At 36.1% G+C, this 23124-nt stretch overlaps 1 protein-coding gene across 5 annotated transcripts in view; it reads left to right on the forward strand.

Annotated features, from left to right (window-relative positions):
• The window catches only part of CTNNA3 (catenin alpha 3), a 1202853-nt gene that overhangs the window by 577052 nt on the left and 602677 nt on the right, over positions 1–23124 (forward strand). The window lies entirely within an intron of this gene.

Consider the following 23124-nt stretch of genomic DNA (forward strand, 5'->3'; position numbering starts at 1 on the left):
ATGGATGCTCTGATTTTATATGCCAACCAAGTAAGTAAGTAATGGGTAAATACAAAACGAGGGCATTTCTGTTTCTGGTCATTTACTTAAATAACTGGAAATAATAGAAAAATGTGTATATATATATATATAAAATGGTGTATAATTGGAATTTTTTATTTATAACATCTTTTATTTAGAACAGTTCCTTTTACATTTATGCAGATGCACTTAGTACTTATACAACTTGTACTCATTAAGAGAACACTAATGCATGTAGCATACTTATCAAATTATGTGCTTTTCTCAATATCTAGAAGAAACAATGCTGAGATAGCCTCTAAGAGCAAAGCAGAGGAAAAAAGTGAAAGTTTTCCACTATGGCTTAGGATGCCTTTGGTAGTTCTGAGGAAATTTTTTCCTTCACATTTATTTAGGAAATAATTCTGATTCCTGTATGGGCCATTCCATTCTATTTGCCTTATAAGACATTGCTTTGCACCTGTTAGAGGTTATACGTGAGTTTCTCCTGATTACAGGTTGCAACTAGTGTGTGGTATCTTGTATATTGGTTTGTATTAAACTAAAAACATTAACTATTGTGAAAAATATTTGTCTTAAATTAATATTTTACACTTACAAATTTTAAGTTTAGTGTATGTTTGGTGTTCTGGGGATAGCTATCACTAGAACATACAATGTTCTTATCTCATTGCACGTTAGAGAAAGTTATTTAAAATGTATAACCTATTTTATTAACCTTAATTATTTTCTTTTTATTTATCAGAAATCAGGCAGACTTTTTCTATAAAGGTCCAGATACTAAATAGTTTAGGCTTTTTGTGGTATACACTCTTTGCTGCAAGTATTCCAAGCCACAATAGTAGCTAGAGACAACACATAAGTGTATAAGCATGGCTATGTTCCAATAAAACTTTATTTGTGAACATTGAAATTTGAATTGTAAATAATGTTAACATCATGCGTGATATATTATTTTTTATTTTTTTAACTCTTTAAAAATGTACAAAAACCCCACTTCTATCTTGTGGCCATGCAAAACCAGGCTGTGGGCTAGACTTGGCTCATGGACCATAGTCAGCCCACTTCTACCTTAAATTCTAACTAGAGGCGAAAAAGTTGCTTTTTACTGTCCTAAGACATTTTTATTAGTGACAAATTTCTTTTAAATGTGACAAGGGATGATGAGATCAATTAACAAAAATACTAGTGCTAATGCAAAGCCTTAAAAATTCAACGTGAAATTTTTAAGAAAGTAAATATAAAACTTTATCAATTGCAGGAGTATCTTTTATAGGGAAAAATGAGATTAACCTTTAAATTGCCAATCACACTTATATTTAACAATATTGTTACAAGTATTAATAAATTGAAATTATCAATTTTATTATTGGCTACCTACATCAGGAAACATACTACAGTATATTCTGCAAGATTAATGCCTTTTTGTGGTGGTTCTTAATCTCTTAATCCTCACCTGAGGATATTTTTCCCCATTGATTTTTGGAAAGAAAAGAAGGGAGGAGGCAAAGAGGGAGAGAAAAAGGGAGGAAGTAGGAAAATAAGAGAAAAGAAGAAAGAGAGAGAGAGAGAGAGAGAGAGAGAGAGAGAGAGAGAGAGAGAGAGAGAGAGAGAGAGAGAGAGAGAGAGAGAGAGGAGAGAGATGAGAGAAACAGATCCATTGGTTGCCTCCTAAATATGCGCCAACTGGAGGCCATGGATGGAACCTGCAGTTCAGGTGTGTGCTCTTGACTGGGAATTGAACCCACAACTCTTCAGGGCATGGGCCAATGTTCTAACCACGCAGCACACAGGCCAGGGCAAGATCAATACCTTTTAACATTCTTTATGCATCTCCCTAGTGTCTACCTTATACCTCTTCATTTAAAAGGAGGTGACAGCACCAAAGTATTACTTGAGGAAGAAATATATTTATCCCCTTTCTGGGAATGTTCAACTTTTACTTCTGGTACTTACTGCCTTTTAAAAACTTGTTCCCAGATTTATTGAAGTATAACTGACAAATAAAATAGTAAGACATACAGTATAAAGTGTACATCCTAATGATTTGATGTACATACAGATTGTGAAGGAATTCTTCTCATCTAGTTAATTAGCACCTCATCTCCTCACACACTTTATTTATTTGTTTGTTTGTTTATTTATTTATTTATTTGTAATAACATTTAATTTCTCCTCTCTTAGCAAATTTTAATTATAAAACACAGTGTTATCAACTGTAGTCACCACGTTACAAATTAGATCCTCAAGCCTTATTCATTTTATAGATGAAAGTTTACATCCTATAACCAACCTTTCCCTTCATCCCTGACTGTTTAGCTCCTGGCAACCACTTTTATACTCTGTTTCTATGAGTCTGACTTTTTTTAAAAAAAATTTAGATTCCATATATTGTATAAGTGACATTATGCAGTATTTAACTTTCTCTGTCTAGCTTATTTCACAATACCCTGAAGGTCCAGCCATTTAGTCAAAAGGTAGGATTTCCTTAATTTATATGACTGGATACTATTCCATTGTACTTACCCGTGTTTCCCCGAAAATAAGACATCCTCCGAAAATAAGACCTAGCACAACTTTGGGAGAAAAAATTAATATAAGACACTGTCTTATTTTCAGGGAAACAGGGTATACAACACCTTTACTCATCCACCACTGATAAACATATAGGTTGTTTTATTATCTTGGCTATTGTAAATAATGCTGCAATAAACATGGGAGTCCAGCTATCTCTTCCTTATCCTGTTATCATTTTCTTTGGATGTATACCCAGAACTGGGATTGATGGATCATAAAGTAATTCTATTTTTTATTGCCTAAAAGCAATTTTTCCCAGGTTTATTGAGATATAGTTTGCATATAAGCTTACAATTTCTAACATGTTGAGTTGATGTATTTATATTTATACATTGCAAAATGATTACTACCATAGCATTACCTAACCACACCATCCTGTCTCATAATCACCATCTCTTTTCTGTGTTGAGAACATTTAATATTTACTCTCTTAGCAACTTTTACCTATATAAAGCATTATTAACTATAACCACATTAGATCCCCCAGCACTTAATTATCATATAACTGGAAGCCAACATTGCCCCATTTCTCCCACCTCACAGACCCTGGTGAATACTACTTAGCTTCTGAGATGGTGTTTTTTTTTTTTTTTAGATTCCACATATAGGTGATATCATCTAGTATTTTTCTTTCCTTGTCTTGCTTATTTTACTTAGCATAATGCACTCTAGATCCATCAATGCTGTTGCAAAAAGTAGGATATTCTTTTTTTCTCATAAATAATCTGAAAAGTAAGAGTGAAGTCAGAGAAAAGTTTCTTCCATCAAGTTGTTTATATTCAAGTTGTCATCTATATTAGCAATCGGAGTTTAGTAATGACCTATGAAACAGAAGATACCACAAAATAATCTGAAGTCAAAACAGTATAATTTTCACATGGCCACCTGAATTTAGTTTTTTTTTTTTTTTGTCATGAGATATGTTTGACCTTTCCAGTTCAAAATGTAAATACAATTTTTTTTTTTTTTTTTTGCATCTTGACACAATCTATTCCTGAGCCCCACTTCAACTTTGACCCTCATCTTCATCCCTCACCCAGTCTTTGAGCCATGCCTCATTTTACTGTCTTTGATTCAAATTTCAGTTGCCCAGTTAATCAAGCTTGTGGTTATGCTCAAAGATGAAGTGAGACTAAAGTAGGCAGTGATAGTACCTATTGTGTACATTAATTGGTAATTTGAAAAAAACCACATAGTGTTTTCAAGTTGTTGTGAGCCCTGTGTAATTAAATGACAAATTTGTGGACCAAGTATTAAGAGCAGTGAGTACAAAGGAAGCATAAGACTTACATGTAAGAGATTTGGATGCATACAAAGAGTGATGGGCATTTCTAATAAGATGGAGGTGAATAAAAATCTCAGAAACAGGGAGGCTCAGAAAGTATTTTAGAAACAGTGAATGGCCCAGTCTAATCCATGGAGAATGGAGCCTGGATATTAATCCTGGAAGAGGGCTTTGGAAAGTATTTTTGAGCCAGAATATGAGATCCATCTTTGCAGTGTTGAATGAGGAGTTTGGGCTTTCTTTCATGAGGTATCAGAAGCCAGGCAGAGTTTGTGGGAGAGATGGACATGATGAAAGCAGAATATAATAGTTTGGAAATATTAATTTGAAATCCTTGAAATGGCCCTTGACAAAACTATTTGACTAATTAATTGTTGCTGTGATGTCAAGACATTCCCCCCCTTTCCCCCCCCTGTTATCTGAAGGAAATTTGAAACTACTTTTGGAAGTAGAGGAGAAAACTGTAGGATTCAGAGAGTTGATCACCTGAATGTAGGCCAGAAAGCAAGATTTACTTTCTCAGTGACCTGAAAATGAACAGATTTCTTACGTTTTCAATATCAACATTGATTTTAATTGCTTTCTCATAGTTCACGTACTCTACTCATCTAGAAAAAAAAAATGAACCAAATGGTTGTGTTTTTATTTAAGCATATTAGTCAAAATACAATAGTATTAAGTAATTAAAGAAAAAAAAACAAAACAAAACACATGCTATATGCAATTGCACATAGACCATTGCCACACAGGATTGCAAATTGAATAACAAATTATACCCCAAAAATGAATGACACATAGAATAATAAAGATTTTTGACCTAAGAAAAATTAAACAAAAGTTAGATTCAGAAAATGAAAAGTAACTTGCTAACTATTAAATTTGGAGGGTAAAAATGAAAGATAGTGTTTCTATATTATTACCTCCCTATCATCATAATTTTCTGGCTTCCAATTGGAACACACAGCATTTTTAACAAAAATATACTTTATTGATTTTTTTTACAGAGAGGAAGGGAGAGAGATAGAGAGTTAGAAACATCAATGGGAGAGAAACATCAATCAGCTGCCTCCTGCACGCCCCCTAATTGAGATGTGCAGCAACCAAGGTACATGCCCTTGACCGAAATGGAACCTGGGACCTTTCAGTCCGCAGGCTGATGCTCTATCCACTGAGCCAAACTGCTTTTGGCAGCACAAGCATTTTGAAAGCAGGAATAAGGATCTGGTATTGGTTACTAGGTATTGATTATCTTAATTAATTTTCAGATTCAAAAATTAATACATCATGAAATAGATACAATATTTAGATCAACTGGGAAGCAGTAAAAGATCTTATTATCTGTTTTTTATTTATATTTATTTCTTATAAGATACTTTTGGACAAGATTTCTAACTCATATCTTCTTTTTTAAATATTTGGATGAAGGCATTAGTGAAAATAGTAATTAAACGCATTTTGAATAGTTTAGGAATGTGAATCATTTATACATTTTTAAATTGACTTTCTTCATGGGTTTGATTTGATTAATATTTCCTCAGTTCAGAAGAAGCTTTGATATCTTTAAATTTCCATCTGCTACTTTTGCTCTTGGGTATGTTAAGTTTTCCAAAGTGAAAAGTTCAACCTTTCAAAAGACTTCAGAATCTATATTAAATAAAATTCATCAGCTGTCTTTGTTTTCTACGGCTGTCATTACAAAGTACCACTAACTAGGTACTTTGAAATTTTTTCTTCTCAGGAAAAATGTAATTTCCCCCCTCTCAGTGTGGAAGCCGGAAGGCTGAAATCAGAGAGTTACCACAATCCTACTTTCTCTGATGTCTTAAGGGAAGAATTCTTCCTTGCTGTGTTCTAGCTATGGGTGGCTCCCAGCGATGGTTATCTCAGCGTTCGCTGGGATCTCTGCTTCTGACTTCTCATCTCTGCCTGCTTCTCTGCATCTTTGTAGTCTTTCTGTGTCCTCTTTTTTTCTTAGGAAGAGCCCAGTTATTGGATTTAGGGCACAGTCACATATGATCTCATCTAGATCTTTACATTGATTGCTTATATCAGCAAAGTCCTTATTTTCAAATAAAGTCACCTTCTGAAGTTCCAGGTGGACAAGAATTTTCAGACACTATTCTACTCACTTAAACCAACTTGAAAGTTTCATTGTCTTTATTTAAACTTACTAATTAGGAAATAATTGTAACAAAACAACAAGGACAAAGTATAAAAACCACATTAATGGTTTGGCCACTATGTTTATAGGATTTGCTGCTGTCTTATTGCTCTTTCACTTTCCCCATTGCCTAATATCTTCTTGGCTTGGTATTTCTCATGTTATTAGAAAATTTCATACTTCAAATATCCAACTTGACTCCTCCAAACCTTTACAAGAGAAATTCTGGTTTTGGACATTTCTTCTTATGAATGCAGTGTTCCATTGTAAATGTGTCTGCCTTTCAATTTTCTTTATTGAAGGTATGTAAATGTGTAATGCTTAAAATAAATAATAATAACAGATGGAAGGACCTTAAAGATCAAACTAGCTTTGTATTCATCTGGAATTTGGGATGGCTTCATTATTTCCTTCTAATTTGTTTATTCTTTCCTGAATACTCTGTTGGAGTATTTTATGCACAATTGTGCAATATAAATATCTTAGTGTAAAAATAAAATATGATTTAGTTATAAAATAAAATTTGAAAACATTTCTGTAGAGCCCTAATAGAATCACTGTCATTATAGTTACATTTGGTGGGTTTCCAAAATTAATATCGCAGCCTAGATACTCCTCAAGGACATAGCAAAGAGCCTATTTAGTGTCCAGAGTGTTTCAACATGTCAGCTGTTCTGATAAGTCTTGAATATGTTTGCAGTAAGCACTAAATTACTATACATTAACTTTAACAATGTCAACATGTTCTATTTTATTAGCCTGGTGTGAATCTTATGTGAGCTCATAATATGAAGTGTTTTATTTGCAAAAAAAAAAATGTTTAACAACGACATTCTATAAACAATGCTTAAGGGCTATTGGGAGCATATAGGATATTTTGATAATGCAAAGTGGATTTTAAATGAAGCTGTCAAACTGATGTCTCTGATCCTGCACTTTTCATGTTTGATGGGTGAAAATAAGAAGTGATGGGAACGTGCCCTTTCCTTCGGGTGAATGTGCCCTTCTATTGTCAGAGTGCTCTTCTCTCATTCTACTGACACCTTCTACAGGGCTGATTTGAATGCTCCTATTTTAAATCAGAAGATGCTTACATGCAAACTTGCAGTTGCCTGCTCATAAAATTAGGTCTTAGCCCCTTAAATTAAGGATAACTGCCGTAAAAAATCTTACACAAAAACTATATCCATGTTGTCATTACTCCACAGAAGAACCTGAAAGAAGCTCTCTATTGAAAAGCATTTACTTACAGTCTAAACTCTCTCACTTGGCCTTTAGAGATTCCTATCCCATTCCCATCCATGTGAATGCATGGCTTTCTCCCTTGTATTTATCCATACCCACCAGAATCATCCCATGTATCACCCTCATTTTTCCTCCTAAGCACCCACTTCCTTTGTTTCCTGTGGGTGTGATGATGTTTCCTTCTATATTTCTCAACTAAAGCAACTCACATCTCTTCTACTTAAGATGCTTTCCTGAGCTAATGGATTACAAATGACTATTGTGTGGCCTTGTTTGGGACTGGGGTAGTTTGGAGGAACCTGCAAATGAAATTTTCAGAAAGCAGAAAAAACCTAATCCCTAGAAAGAGAGTAACAAAATATACAACTGGAGTATCAGTTTGTTTCTAATGAATTACTTCTATTAACCATTATAACAACTTTAAGTTTATATGGGATTTACAGTAAAGGGATCACATCCATAAACAAAAAGCAGAAAATGTAAAACAAAAACAGAGCCCCAAAACAACAGCATATAGTTATGGGAAGGAAGCAAATAAAAACAAAAAGCGAACACAAATTATGGTATTAAAATAAAATTTTGCTAGATGGAATACATTTTACATTGAACATAGTTAGAGATCTAATTTATAAACTGAGGAATTAACCTAGAAGATAGCACAAAGAGATAAGAATAAAATACTAAGATGTAGTAGGGTTCCAGAAGGAGAGAAATGAGATAAAAACAGTAAGACATAATATAGTTTTTTTTAAAAAATAAAAGAAATGTGGATACTCAGGTAAAAAGTGTATTCCAAGTTCTGAGTAAGAAAATATAGATAAGTCTATATCTAGTCATGATATTACAGAAGTAGAGGGCACCAAAATGGAAGAATAAATCTTAAAAGATTTATTCTTCTTTTATAAATCTTTTGAAAAAGATTTATTCTGTTAGAGACAAAAGATTGTCAGCAAGGGGAAAACAATGAGACTGTTAAATGATTTTTCAACAGCAACAATGACTACCAGGAAAGAGGAACAAAATAATTACAAGTGCTAAATGAGAATAGCTGTCAAACTAGAATTTGTATTTTCATAAATCAAAACTAATCTATATTCAGAGGGCCAAAATAAGAATATTTTCATATGAAAAAAGATTGAGAACATTTATCCCAGAGAAACTGCCACTAAAAGCACTATTTAAGCAAGAAGAAATAATCCAGAATAAAAACATGGATAACCAAGAGCTTAAAAATTGAAGTAAAACTTAGCTATCATCTGTGAGAAATAAGAACAACAGGGTTTTGTTTTGGTTATAAAGGATAAAATTAACATTCAAGACAAAAATTAAAAAATAAAAATGTAGGTAATAAAGTGAGTTTGGGCCCTGTGTTTAAAAGAAGAAAGGATTACTGAATCACTTGAGATACTTTGCTGAGGAAAAAAATATTTACATATGTTAAAAATTAAAGACAAGGCCTCGCCAGAGCAGCTTATTTGGTTGAGCGTCATCCCATGTTCCAAGAGGTTGCCAGTTTAATTCCTAGTCAGGGCATATGCCTGGGGTTGCAGGCTCCATTCACAGTAGGAGGCAGCAAATAGATGATTCTCTCTCATTGATGTTTCTCTCTCTTCCTCTCCCTTCCTCTTTCTCTCTAAAATCAATAAAAGCATATTTTAGAAAAATTAAAGGCCATATGAAAAGAAAGATAGTTTATAGATCCCAAACATACTGAAAAAAAATTGTAACAACTTCATTCACCAAACAAAAATCAGAGGAGAAAAATGAAAGCAAATGTGAAGTAGCAAATCAAGAAAATTATAGATTTAAATCTAAATATGTCAATAATTATAATAGGTGAATATAGATTAAAAGACAATCCAATTTGATTAAAAAATATGATTACATTCTGTTTCTAAGGATCATATTTATAACAAATCTACCCAGAAAGTTTGAAGATAAATAAAATAAAAGGTATAATTTATTCTTGTCTATTCTAAAGTAATAATATGATAAAGACATTAACAATAACATTATTCATATCAGAAAGTGTTGAAATTATGGAAATATCTTACTGCAAATAAAGAGTAACCCTTCTTAATAATAAAAAAGTAAAAAATTTTCAGAAATATTTGCCTCCAATAAACATATCAGCATTAAATAACATAGCTTCAAAACAGATAAAGCAAAAATTGACAGTTACAAAGAGAACTTTACAATAAGCCATCAGAATGTGAGATTTTTAACATCCTATATCAGAAAATAATACACCAAGCAAACAAAAGAACTAAAGAGAATTTAAGTTGAGAAAGCAATAATTTTGATTTATAGCTATTAAAAGAGCATATTAGTAATTATGGTATATTCATCATTTCATATGTTGGTCATATTTGTTGTTTCTGCCTTCTCATTGTCTAGTATGCCATCCCTTACTTCTCCATGCCCATGCAAACACCACTCATTTTTCATCACAGCCCAAGTCTTATTTCCTAAAGGAAGTGCTCTTATGGTTTGTATGTGTCCCTTTTTCTTTTAAATTATACAGGATACTCTAATTTGTACATTATCTTCTCTCCTTAATTGCAAATTGTGTGTGCTACTTAGACTTGTATACTTCCTGGTTTCACAAAATGCCTGTGGCACTATATTATCTTTAAAAACTTTTCTAATTCTTTCTTCACTACATTCTAGCATATCCAATATTATTTCTATTTGAAACCAGGTTTATTATGAAGTAAATAGAATAATTAGGGGACAGGAAACTTGACTCTTTAAGATGTTAAAACCACATAGAGAGTTATCTTTAAACAAATAATGCAAATAACTCTTTGTAAAAGAACATCCATTTAGTTACTTTTCTGCTACCGAGGGGGGAATTACATTGTAAATCATCAACCCTTTAATGTAATAAAAAGGAACAGCATGAAATGTTCCCACTGACACACATGGTTTGATTCATGAAACAATTTCATACCTCTTAGGCTACTAACTTACTCCTCATTATACATCTCTCTGAAAATTCCAGAAAGGACTAGTCAGTCACAGAGATGAAGAAAAATCCTTTGCATGAACCAAATGTCCATGGTTTTAACAAGAAACTATTGCATGCACTACTATGTGAAAGCAAGTGACTTAAAGACGATACTTTGCAAACAAGGAACGCTAAGGATTTCATTGAACACTATGAGGCTAAGTGGCTTTCTCAGTTATTAATTTTACAAGCCTTCATCAATCAATCGGTAGTCAGTTACCTAGTAAATATCCAGTGTTAAATGGCATCAAGCAAAGGATATGCTATACTTTCACTCAGGTATACTGAGAATAACTCTGGAACAGAACCATACCCTGTAATTGAATTACCTAATAAATATTATCTGGAAAAACCATAAACTTAAAAAGAACAAGGCTAGTCATTGGAACCAAGCTTAGGAAAGACTTTATTTCTTTTAGCAGTGAAACTCTAGAGTGTACCATAAATTCTTATTTAGAAGAAATCTAATCTAATTAGAAGAATTTACCCCTAGATTCAAACTAATGGCACTTGGAAATATTTCCAGCCAGCTGTCAAAGCTTGTTATTTTCTGAAAGGGGCAAAGTAGTGCTCTCCAGATCTAGAGATGTATAGCTATAAATAGATAGTATTATTCTTCAATATAGTTGTCCTATTTGGTATCAATCATTTCACAAGCTATCGAAGAATAAACAAGGTGTTCTTTTAACCTTTATCCTCCCTTAGTGAAAATTAGGATATTTCAGGTTCTCTTTGTAAATCAAGATACTAATAAATACAGCATGCCCTTTTCTATGAAATCAACATTCCTCAAGGGATCTAGTAACAAGAATGAAATGAAGAAGAAAATTTCCGGGAGACCTGGATGGTTGGAACAAAGAGAAGTAAAAGGGTCATACCCTTCTCTATTAGTAAATTATTTGCAGACTGCAAAGTCATGCATTTTAAGATACATGCCCACATCCTCCTCTTCTTTGGTTTCTGTGATCCTGCCTAATCAAGATGCTCTTCCCTGCTCTGGAAAGCTCCTTCCCTGGCTCCTTTATTGACCTTTCTTCTATCTTCTTAGTCATATTCTTTCTCCACATCCTCAGAAGTCTTCTCTTCCCTCCTCAGTCTTTCCTAGCAAAGAAATCCATTTTCATAGATTAGTCTCATCATCTCTTTGAGTGATGAGTCACAGAGTACAGTATACTCCTGAAAAATAAATGTTAATGTTCATCAGCCAGCAGCCCCCATTTGCTGTCCTATCTTTTACTCCTGATTTGTGGGCTTTGATGTTTTTACGTCTATGCAAATGCTCTCCAGTCGTTCATTTCGAAATCCACCTGTTCCATTAAGGAATATATAGTTAGTGGAAGGAACATGGACTTTGGAATGAAAGGGATCTAGGTTCGAATCCTAAGAATTTCTCATCATCTTATGGTCCTGAGCCCCTGAACCCTGCTAATATTTATGTTTGTTTGTTTGTTTGTTTATAAAGAGAGGATGTCAGTTGTTGAACTGTCTTTCCATTTCCTCCTGTCCATTTAGGACTATATAATATTCATCTCCTTCACTGTACAAGACCATGGTTTCCTGACCTCTCTTTCTGGCTGGGATTCACAGTTCCCAAGTGGAAACGCCAGTCTGTCTTGTTTGGGAGAGAACTATGTGGCTATTAAGGGACTCTTGGCTCTTGGTTTTACTAGCTTCCCTTTCACGAGCTCTTGCTTGGATCATAGCATTAACCACAAAGCAGTGAATGGAAATTCAACTCCCTCCTCTACCCTAGCCAAGCCCTTTCTGTTGTTTTGCGCCAGCCAAATTGAATTCTCTTAGGGCAGCAGCTTAAATTGTGTAGAGTTTTCTTCAGCCTTAGTGTTGGAAACCACGAGGCTTCCAAAGAATCAGCCCTAAAAGGCAATTCCCCAAGTCTCTGATGCCCTTACATATATTATACAACTTCTAGGAATCAAAACACCACAATGACCCTTCTCATTTCAACTGCCAGTTAGATCTAGCAAAAGGATCACAACCTGGCAACCCTCTTCCTACCCATCACACTGCACGTATTCATATATCATTTGCTCACCTATAGGCCCCAAGGAGCAAAGCCATTTAGGTTCTCCTGTACTTGCTGTGCAATTACATAACCATACCAACCAATTTCGGTTTGAGCAAATTCTCCCCATCTGTGCTTTTCTCCTGGATTAATGAGATTTATATGTCATGTGAGTCTATTCTTTTCAATTTTGTGATAAAGGACATCCCCAGTTAAATCTTTGTTTCTTCCTGATTATTTATGCCTATTCCTTATACATGTATCCTATTGTTAGCAAGCTATTACTGTTTCTTCTTTATATTGTCATTCTTTCATCTGATTGTATTTTATATCGATTCTTCATTTCAACACTAATATATTTGAAAGGTTTATGTGTAGATTTAGAAAGTAGCACATGATTAGCACATGACAATAAAAATGACTCCCCTTCCTCTTTTTTTTTTTTTTCCCATATTGGTACGATTTTCCCTAACATTTTAAAATTTATCTCTATGGAAATATAACAATTGTACTTTATATTATGTGTGCTTGTGTAATTGCTTAATTGTAAATGCAAAAAAATCAATTATGTTTTCATACACATTATACTATCACAGCACCTAGAACATATTAGCCTTTAGTATATGATTATTGATTCAAAATTATTTATTCACTTATTACATAAAAAATGCTTCAACTTAACAAAATACTATTAGTGGATTTATGTTGACAGAATTAAATCATGACAAATACCCATTTTGTTGTTCTTTCACTCTGGGAAATAAGGATTGTTTGTCCAATGTTCTTCTTATTGAAATCCTGAAATTTGGATCTATTGGATAGTCTATCAAAATTCTTGTAATCTATTGAATGCAGCTACTTTTCCCAAAAGAAGTTCTTTAGCATAAACATAGTCAAACATTCCTAATTTGAATGATTTGAAAAAAAATAAATTGGTGATTACTTGCTTTCATTTTAATTCTTTTTAAAAAAATATATTAAATTGATTTTTTTACAGAGGAAGGGAGAGAGAGAGTTAGAAACATCGATGAGAGAGAATCATCGATCAGCTGCCTCTTGCATGCCCCCTACTGGGGATGTGCCCGCAACCAAGGTACATGCCCTTAACCAGAATATAACCCGGGACCCTTCAGTCCGCAGGCCGACACTCTATCCACGGAGCCAAACCGGTTTCGGCCATTTTAATTCTTTTGAGAACATACTACAACTATTACAACTACTCAGACATTGCCTAGTGGAGTTTCAATTAATAGATAAGAATGATCTCTAATTAGCTCATCAAAACACTGGTCTGAAGAGTGTCAGCCCTACATATATTGGAATGGCATTGTTTGTAAGTTAATAGATTCTTCTAATGCACTTAAAGACCTGTTTGTTTTCTTAGCAGAGCAGATGTACCCTCAACCTCTTCCACTCTGTGGCTAATTTATTTAGCCAGACTTTTCTTCCTTTTAAGAGAGGAAACAAAATAAACAATACAATAGGTTTAGTGATCTCAGTTAACATTCTAACCCATTGTGAATTACTGTAGTTCAAAATAATATGGCTTTTGAATAGATATCATACTGAAGGTAACTATACAGGACTACAGAATTATAGAGTGGGGAGGAAACCTTCCTGTTGGATCAGTTATTCCAACTATCTCATTTTACAGATGAGGAAGAAATTGATGTATTATATGGTTCCTATGGCTCATGGGTCTAGCCAGGTTTCGCTTTGTAAGTCTTAATTCTACGCTTTGTGAAAATCAAATGAGTAATATAAGTTAAAAAATAAAATAGAGTGGGAAGGGAGAGAGAAAATAAATTTGTGAAAATGAAAATATTTTAATCTTACTGAAAAATAACAGCCTTAATTATTAATTTAATACAAAGACCTAAGACAATTGTAAATTAAAATAAGATAAATTAAAAATTCTAATTCATGCTTTTAATGAAAGTAGGGTAGTGCTATTGTGCAAAGATTTTGGCACACTGCACTGAAGACTTCATTCATGTATTCAATTTTGGGTATGTTTTATTTTATTTGTTCCTCTGTTTGTTTGTACAATGTGCCAGGTACTTCTAGGTGCTGGGAATAGAAAGCAAATAAAACACAGGTTTTATGCAGAGACTTCCCGAAGTGTCAATATAGCACTGAAGAAGGGCCCCCAACACAAACTGGTGTGTGTGCATGAAAGATGGCTTCCCGGAAGAGGCGACGTAGGAGTTAAGTCCTCAAGGGTAAGCCAGAGGTGGCCTGATGTTGTCTATAACAGCAGAAACAATGGAGATGGATACGTGTTGAAAATTATTCCAGCTGATTCAGCTGGTGCACTCTGGTCTGGGGCATTTCCCCAGCTGGGCAATGAAAGTTCCTTCCATTTCAGGATGATTGTAGCCAGAATATATTTCAACTAATTCTTCAGCTTTATCTTCTCAAGTAGTCAACCCTTGGCTTATTTGGGATAGTTTTTACTTTTATTATTTTTTTAAAAAAATACATTTTATTGATTTTGTACAGAGAAGAAGGGAGAGAGATAGAGAGTTAGAAACATTGATGAGAGATAGTCATCTATCAGCTGCCTCTTGCACACCCCCTACTGGGATATGCCTGCAACCCAGGTACATGCCCTTTACCGGAATCGAACCTGGGACCCTTCAGTCCCCAAGCCAACGCTCTATCCATTGAGCTAAACCGGTCTTGGCTATTTGGGATAGTTTTTAAAGCAACATAAAAGCTTTCTAATTCAAGTGACTTGAAGGATTTTCATTGCTAGGAATTCTTAATTAATAGATAAACACATACCACAAAAATTTGGGTACTTCAAACATCTAAATTTCACAAACAATTATGAGTGGGGAATGAATCTTGAGATTCATGGTTAGAGCTGAACTCTTTAATGGTCCATGAGATCATCACTGAGGAATATAGTATATAGTATTTTAAGACAGACAAGCATATTTATGTGTTTATTTATATTTGGAAGATATCTGCCTAATATAATTTGTTCTCTTGCTCTGTCCATATGTCTCCATTTTGCTTTTTCAGTTATTGCTTTCCTGAATGTTTTTTTTTTTTTTTAAATTAGGAGATTGACATCTGAAGATTCACCCTAAATTCTTTCACATTTCATACTTCTTGTATGAAACTCATGGAACAGCTATCTATGAAGTTTTAAAAAAATATACTTTATTGATTTTTTTACAGAGAGAAAGGGAGATAGATAGAGAGTCAGAAACATCAATCAGCTGCCTCCTGCATACCCTCTAACTGGGGATGTGCCCGCAACCAAGGTTCATGCCCTTGACTGGAATTGAACCTGGGACCCTTGAGTTTGCAGGCCGATGAGCCAAACCAGTCAGGACTATGAAAAGTTTTTATGGGATAGTACATATTATTTTAGAATGTAGCCTAGATAGTCACAATGGATAAATATTTTTTTTTTATTATTAAGAGGTTTCTTGTGTCTTTTTGTTTTGATAAGACTTTTATTAGAGTGCATTTCACTGGGTTATATGATGGGTAACTGTGTGTTTATGACTTCTCTGTAAAATACTCCTATCTAGATCATATATCATCTCAGAACTAGAATTTTTTACCTTTTTTTTTTTTTTTTTCATTTTCTAGGTTATGATCTCCTTTCTCCATTCACATTTCTGGCAGCTGCACTATCTCTACCTTTCCAATCACCAGTATAAACATATAGCTCAAATATCATCAAGCAGGTGACCAGTAATGATTACTGACATATGTCATAGAATGAAGCAAATCTGATTTGAGAGCAAACCATGGTTCAGACTCTTCTTTAAAATCCTCTCTGGTCCTGTGGGATAATCACAGTTCAGTCTATTTCATACTTAAACAACTTTCAACTATTTTAACTGTCAATCCTTTTCAGAGCTTGCCTTTGATTCTATATTTTTTAAAGTATGAGTGTATTGACATATATTGACAACATAGGTCACAAATGTCTTCTCCAAATAAAAAAGGACAAAAATGATAGGTTGTACAGTTGCAAAAAGACTTAGAGATCATCCTGACCAATGTTTTACAAACACCTGTCTGGGATAGTTCCGTGATTTGTCTGAGGTTGCAGAGACTTGCTTTTATCAACTGTTTTAAGAAAATAGACCTCCTGCATTTTGTCCAGTGTTTATTCAGCTACCTTTTAATGCTTCTACATAAATTAGTGAAATTTAGCATAAATTTACAAAAATTTATGCTAACTGGTTTGGCTCAGTGGATAGAGCGCTGGCCTGTGGACTGAAAGGTGATCAAGGGCACGTATCTTGGTTGCAGACACATCCCCAGTAGGAGGTGTGCAGGAGGCAGCTGATAGATGTTTCTCACCCATTGATGTTTTTGACTATCTCACTCCCTTCCTCTCTGTAAAAAATCAATAAAATATATTTAAAAATATTATTTTAAAAAATTGGTTCTATGCAACACCTGTCATGTTCTTCTAGAGAACATTTAAGTATAGTACTGGGGGCAAGTAGGAGAAGGACAAATGCATAATAGATATACTCAACAAAGCTATGGTAATTATCCATAATTGATGAAGGCATGTTTTTTTCTTTCTTCTGAATTTAGACATGGCTTCAACATCTGCCCCTATTGGTCATGCACTATGTGTCTTTAAGAATTGCCATGCACATGAAACCTTTTTACCATCCAAGGATTAGTAGTTTTCTTAAAGAATTTGCTTCAAGAAGAAAACAAAAACCCTAATTGTAATACCAATGGTACTAATAGATACCATTTATTACTAAGTTATGTGTCTAAACGCATAATTATTAAAACAAAGTTGTTCATGGGTCACCTAAGATCACCAACAGTGTTCTGAACTTTAGGAACATGATCTATGATCTCCACTGTGCTGAGAACTCTACAAGTGACTAGTGAGTTCACTTGTTTGGTCCATGGTTCTTGGCCTGCTCTGTATTCTTTTAAGTCATGCATCATAAAATATTTTGTAACTTTTGAGTTTTGTCCTGGAATATCTACATACAAACAAATGATTTAAGTCTTCTTTGTTCTATAGTTTCTTTTGAAAAAACATGTTATTGCCAATTTGGATGCAATGAATGATGGAGGAGGAGAACAATGAAGACCTTTCAGATTTAGAGTTGTAATGTCATTGGGGTTTGGATTAAAGAAAAGAAGGAATCATGTGGACTTAAAGGCTATGAGTAAGGATAGCCACAGGCAGATGGAAACACAGAGTCGGGGAGTTTATAGACCTTGCTGTTTGTGTCTGTCCTCAGGTACACAATGGTATGTACAAGTTATGTAATGGTATATGTATTGGAATCCAGTTACTATTTCTCCTCAATGGGTCCACCAAAGAGGTACGTTCTCAGGATGTAGATTTTTCTAAATGTCTTAGAAAGAGAAAGGAGGCGAGAAGAGAAAATGGAAGCTTAGTGTGTGCTGCTGACAAGAAACATATTTTACAAAAATGCTTCTCCTTGAATGACAATTGAATCAACTTATTGTTATCAAGCTTTAAAGGGATGAATTCTCGCAGTTGGCAAAATTGAATAGGAAATGCTTTAATTTTGTTCTGGCTGTGGTCCAACAACGAGAGACTTTTCAAGTGTGGAATTACAGAGCTGTGCAGAATGACTCCCAATAAACTCTATGTAGGTTAAGTTCTTCAGACAGGAAAGAGCAGTGCCTGCTGATAGCAACTTGGTGAAATGGTGGCTGAAAGCTCAGGAGGTCTGGGCTTGGCAAGTGATACATGTCCCTTAGTACTAGATGAAAGTATGGCACAAAAGTAATTACTTTCGTTAGTACATGGAGAAAAATACTATCTAATTTGGTGTCATTTTTGCCCTTAGTCATTTTGGTAGTTATTGACAATGATAAAACTTCCAGATGTTACATAATCAACAATAATTTTGACTGGGACTCAACGTCAGGAAAATCTTTTGATAAGTAGATTTGAAGAAAAAAAAACTCTTTTAAAGGCAACTAGATTGCTGGCCCCCCCCCCCCCTCTCCCCTTTTCTTTCTGCATGTAGATATGAGTAATGTTCTATTCCTCCACAAATCAAGAAAGACCTGGGGCAGACTTCACTTTTACGGTCACATTTTGATTATTTGGTGGCTGGTTGGCTAGTGTGTGAGTCAAGATTCTGACCATGATTACCGAACCATCTGGATGATTGGCCAATGGGAAAAGCATTAATTGCATAAAAAAGCTGTGTAGGAGTGGTCTGAATGCTGTGATTTTACAGAGTCAACAGAGAAGGTTTTCCAGAATGCCTATTTAGGAGAGGTTGGAATGGAAAGGAAAGCAGAACATGGTTCTTTTTCTTTAATCGTTTTGTACTGGATGTTATTTAAGGTTGCTGAGTGTTTCACTCTAAGAGCATTTAATCCATATTTAAAAAAGAACTCTTTGATAGAATTGCCTCTCTTTTACTTTAGAAACCCCATTGTTATACTTGCCTGGCAATACAGCTTTTATATTTCTCCATTTACTTTTATAATATCTCCACTCCTAGTGGCAGTCTGCTGCTGAGGCCATTCCCAAATCAAGATCTGAGTACTGAATACTTAGGACAATGCATCGCCATTTGGGAAAATTTACTATACTCGCAGTCCTCAGGTTACATCAGACTCGACGTAGGTCATTTCATGGTTATGTCGCCATCTCCCATTTATTTATTAAAAAAAAAAAAGTTCTATCATTTCGGCGAATGTACATATGTGCTTTATGTTTTTTTTTTTTTTTTATTATTTCTTTACCACAAGAAAAGGTCAGGAATTGTCATCTTTCCTTTAAATTTGTTTTACTGTGTCACGTCCTTACTGCTGTGTGTGCTCCACGTGAGTGACGTAGGTGGATTCCGACTTACGGCAAAAATCACGTTACGTCACGTCAGGAACGGGTCTCTGACGTAACCCCAGCACCTGCTGCGGAGGCCAGCGATCCACCAAAGACTGGAGCAGAATGAGCATGGCTCCCCTGGGACCCCGCGGATTCCCTCCCAGGGAGCTGGGATTTCAGCAGCGGAGTGCGGCCTCCCGGGTCCAAGGCCGGAGGATCGGGAGGCAGCGCTGCAGGAGCTGCCATGTGAGTGCGGACCCTGAGCCCTTCTTTCTGACTCTGAGCTCAGAGACGTCATCCTGGGAGCTTTGTATGGGCCATGGTGGGAGTGTCTGAACTGGGATACGGACCAATGCTATCAATAACTGCTCCCTCCTCCCCCGCCCCTGTCTTAGAGCGAGCTGTTAAACTTTTACCAGAAGGACACTAAGCCAGTGTATCTAAAACACTGATTTTTAAAAATATATTTTATTGATTTTTTTACAGAGAGGAAGGGAGAGAGATAGTTAGAAACATCGATGAGAAAGAGTCATCGATCAGCTGCCTCCTGCACACCCCCTACTGGGGATATGCCTGCAACCAAGGTACATGCCCTTGACCGGAACTGAACCCAGGACCCTTCAGTCCCCAAGCCGACACTCTATCCATTGAGCCAAACCGGTTTTGGCTGATTTTTTTTTTTTTTTTTAATTAGTCTCTAGTACAGGTATTCTTGAAGTATGGTCCTTGAGCCAGCAGTGCCACCTTTATCTGAGCGCTTGTTAGAAATGAACATTATCTGGCCCCACCGTAACCTGCTGAGTCAGAAATGCCGGGATGGGCTCAGGAATTGATTAAGAAGCTCCCCGCCTCCAGGTGGATCTGATGTGTGCAGCAGTGTTGTAGCCACTGCTCTGCAGACTAAATGGTTAAGAATGGATGCGTTATGTTTAGTTAACTGTGTGCTGACCATAACTGAAAGGTTAATTAGCTCATACCTGTTCCATTGTACTTATCAGCTTTAGGAAACTGATGTCCAGCGGGACTGTTATGGACAGCATCCACAGCAGGAGGGAGGGGTGTGTAACACGGTATCGTTTCCGGGGCTCACAGCAGCTGGAAACACATCATCCATCCTCTAACGCAGTGGTTGGCAAACTGTGGCTCGCGAGCCACATGCGGCTCTTTGGCCCCTTGAGTGTGGCTCTTCCACAAAATACCACGGCCTGGGCGAGTCTATTTTGAGAAGTTAGAAGTTTAAGTTTTAAAAAATTGGCTCTCAAAAGAAATTTTAATCATGCCGAAACCAGTTTGGCTCAGTGGATAGATCATCCGCCTGTGGACTGAAAGGTCCCAGGTTTGATTTCAGTCAAGGGCATGCACCTTGATTGCGGGCACATCCCCAGTGGGGGGGTGTGCAAGACACAGCTGATCGATGATTCTCTCTCATCCATGTTTCTAGCTCCCTATCCCTCTCTCTTCCTCTCTGTAAAAAATCAACAAAATATATTTAAAAAAAGAAAAGAAATTTCAATCCTTGTACTGTTGACATTTGGCTCTATGGACTAATGAGTTTGCCGACCACTGCTCTGATGCTTACGTTCTTCAACTCAAAGCACAGCTCAAAAGCAGGTGATGTAGGTAAATGTGGTGACTGGACTGCCTCCTCCTTCCCTGAGTCACAGTCCTCTGGAGGGCATGTTACAACACAGATGGCTGGGCCCCTCCCCCAGAGTTCCAAACTTGGTTGGCCTGGGGAGGACCCAGTCATTTGCATTTCTAAGCAACTTCCCAAGTGGCACTGGTGTGGCTGGGCAGGGGCCGCTCTTGGAGAAGCCCTGCTCTCAAGCCTCTTCCGAATGATCCCTCTTTGCGTGGGTTTCAGCTCCTCGGCTTTTTGTTCTCCCTCCTGCTGCATTTAGCTCGGCTGTGATTTCTCCTCGGAGAAGGTGCAGCCCACATCAGATGGAGGATGACTTTTTTGTGCAGGAGGCTGACGAACCCTCCATTTCCTGTCAGGTTATTATTCAGAGTCACAGGCACTTTATTTCTCTTTATTCTCCTCCCAAGTTTTTACAGCCTTGGCACCGCGACATTGTGTCAGATGACACTCCGCCGCTTCCTCCTTGCAGTGCTTGTGACCTTCTGAGTCACACCTTTCACCGCCATCAGGATCGCTCACTAGATTGAAGAGGGTATTTTTCCCCCCCCTTTATGGAATAGGATTTATTTATTTCCTGTGGCTGGAATAAGTTAACCCACCTGAGTTTCATAATTGTTTTTATTTTATTTTATTTCACTCTCTACAACAGAATAGAAGCTCTTCCCAATGCATGAAAAGCACAGTTTAAAGTGTTTACAGGTTTGAACTGTGACTTGCGGTTAAAAGATTTCAAAGATTGTCGTGATGGCTCTCGGAGGCCTTGTGCTCCTTGCTGTTGAGATCAAGTGGGATGTCTACATCTTTCCTCATTACCTCTTTAAAATAGCACTTGATTATGGGTGGCTCACGGTATCTGTTTCATTTTTTAAAGTCACAGCTTTGAACTGATGGCTAGGTTCCCCGCTGCACTTGAGTGAGTTTATGACCTCCCTTGGCTGCTCACTAGTTCTGTGACCTTGGGCAGGTGATTCGCTGGGTCTCACTTGCTTCATCTGTAAAATAGAAATAATGGCATAGGTACTGTTTATGTTATTTAACTAGTGTGAGGATCGCAGTGATACCTATGAGAGTGTTCAGTAAATTCTTAAGTGCTATGTAAACTGTGAAGCATTATAAATGGTCCTTATAGCACTTGGCAGGTCAGGACACAGAGTGGACCCTGAAGATATAACATCTGGCTTGTGAGGTAGGTAGGTATGAGGTCTTTACACATCTGTGGAAGCTGACACTCAAAATAGCATCTGATTTTGGACTTCATAGCCAACCTGAGTGAGGGAAGCAAGTATACAATAGTAGGTTAAAAAAAACCAACACACAACTGATTATTAGCAAGACTTCAGGAGGCAGGCAAAATTGGGATTGGCTGCAGACCTTAGAATTTTGCTTGGCATTCTATTCCTGGAAACTTATGAGACATCAAGAAGTTGAGTGTCTGTATGTGTCATTTAAATAACAGGAGTATGGGGCAAACAATACACTCTGTTGCTGGCTTTTGGCAAGATGCCTCTGCAATAACTTTTTGCCTGACAATAAGGATCTTTTCTTGACCATAAGGCATACTTATTGGAACAAATGGCAGGGTGGATGGGCTACATGAGGTATTCAAAATTGAAAATAACCAAACTGGCCTTGTGGTGTGTGTGTGTGTGTGTGTTAATGGCAAATATTTGAAACAAGAATTTGTGAGAGTTTATCTTGAGAAAACACATTGAAGTCTCCTAACAGGTATCTTCCTCCTGTTGGGCTATCATGGTGTTCGGAAGATCAGATATATTGTGCACCTGAGATTTTGTAATACAAAACTCTGAAATTCACATCAGCTGTGTATTTGACAATTACCCAGTGTTTCCCAACCTCTCTCATGATGAGAATCACCTGGTGGAGTTGTTAAAACACAGATTCCTGAATCCCAACTAAGAAGTGCTAAACTAGAATTTTTGGGAACATATAGGTAAAATTGTATACTTAACTAGTGCTCTAAGACAGATGTTATATACAGAGCACTAAGTTAGGTATGCAATTTTACCTATATGTTCTCAAAAATTCTAGTTTAGCACTTCTTAGTTGGGATTCAGGAATCTGTGTTTTAACAACTCCACCAGGTGATTCTCATCATGAGAGAAGGTTAGGAAACACTGACCTATACTACCTAAATAAAATAGCATACAAAAGTGCCCGAACAAGTATACGGGGACATTGTGCCTCAGTACTATTAGCAAGCTAAGTAATTTGGCTGAAACTGACTTTCTTAATCTACAAAGCACAAATAACAATTCTCCACTCATTTGCTTTCACTAAGCTGCAGATAAAATGTATTTAAAAGTACTTGGTCAACTA

The sequence above is a fragment of the Pipistrellus hanaki genome (genome assembly GCF_964339955.1).
Source record: "Pipistrellus hanaki genome assembly, chromosome: 14".
Lineage (NCBI taxonomy): Eukaryota > Metazoa > Chordata > Mammalia > Chiroptera > Vespertilionidae > Pipistrellus > Pipistrellus hanaki.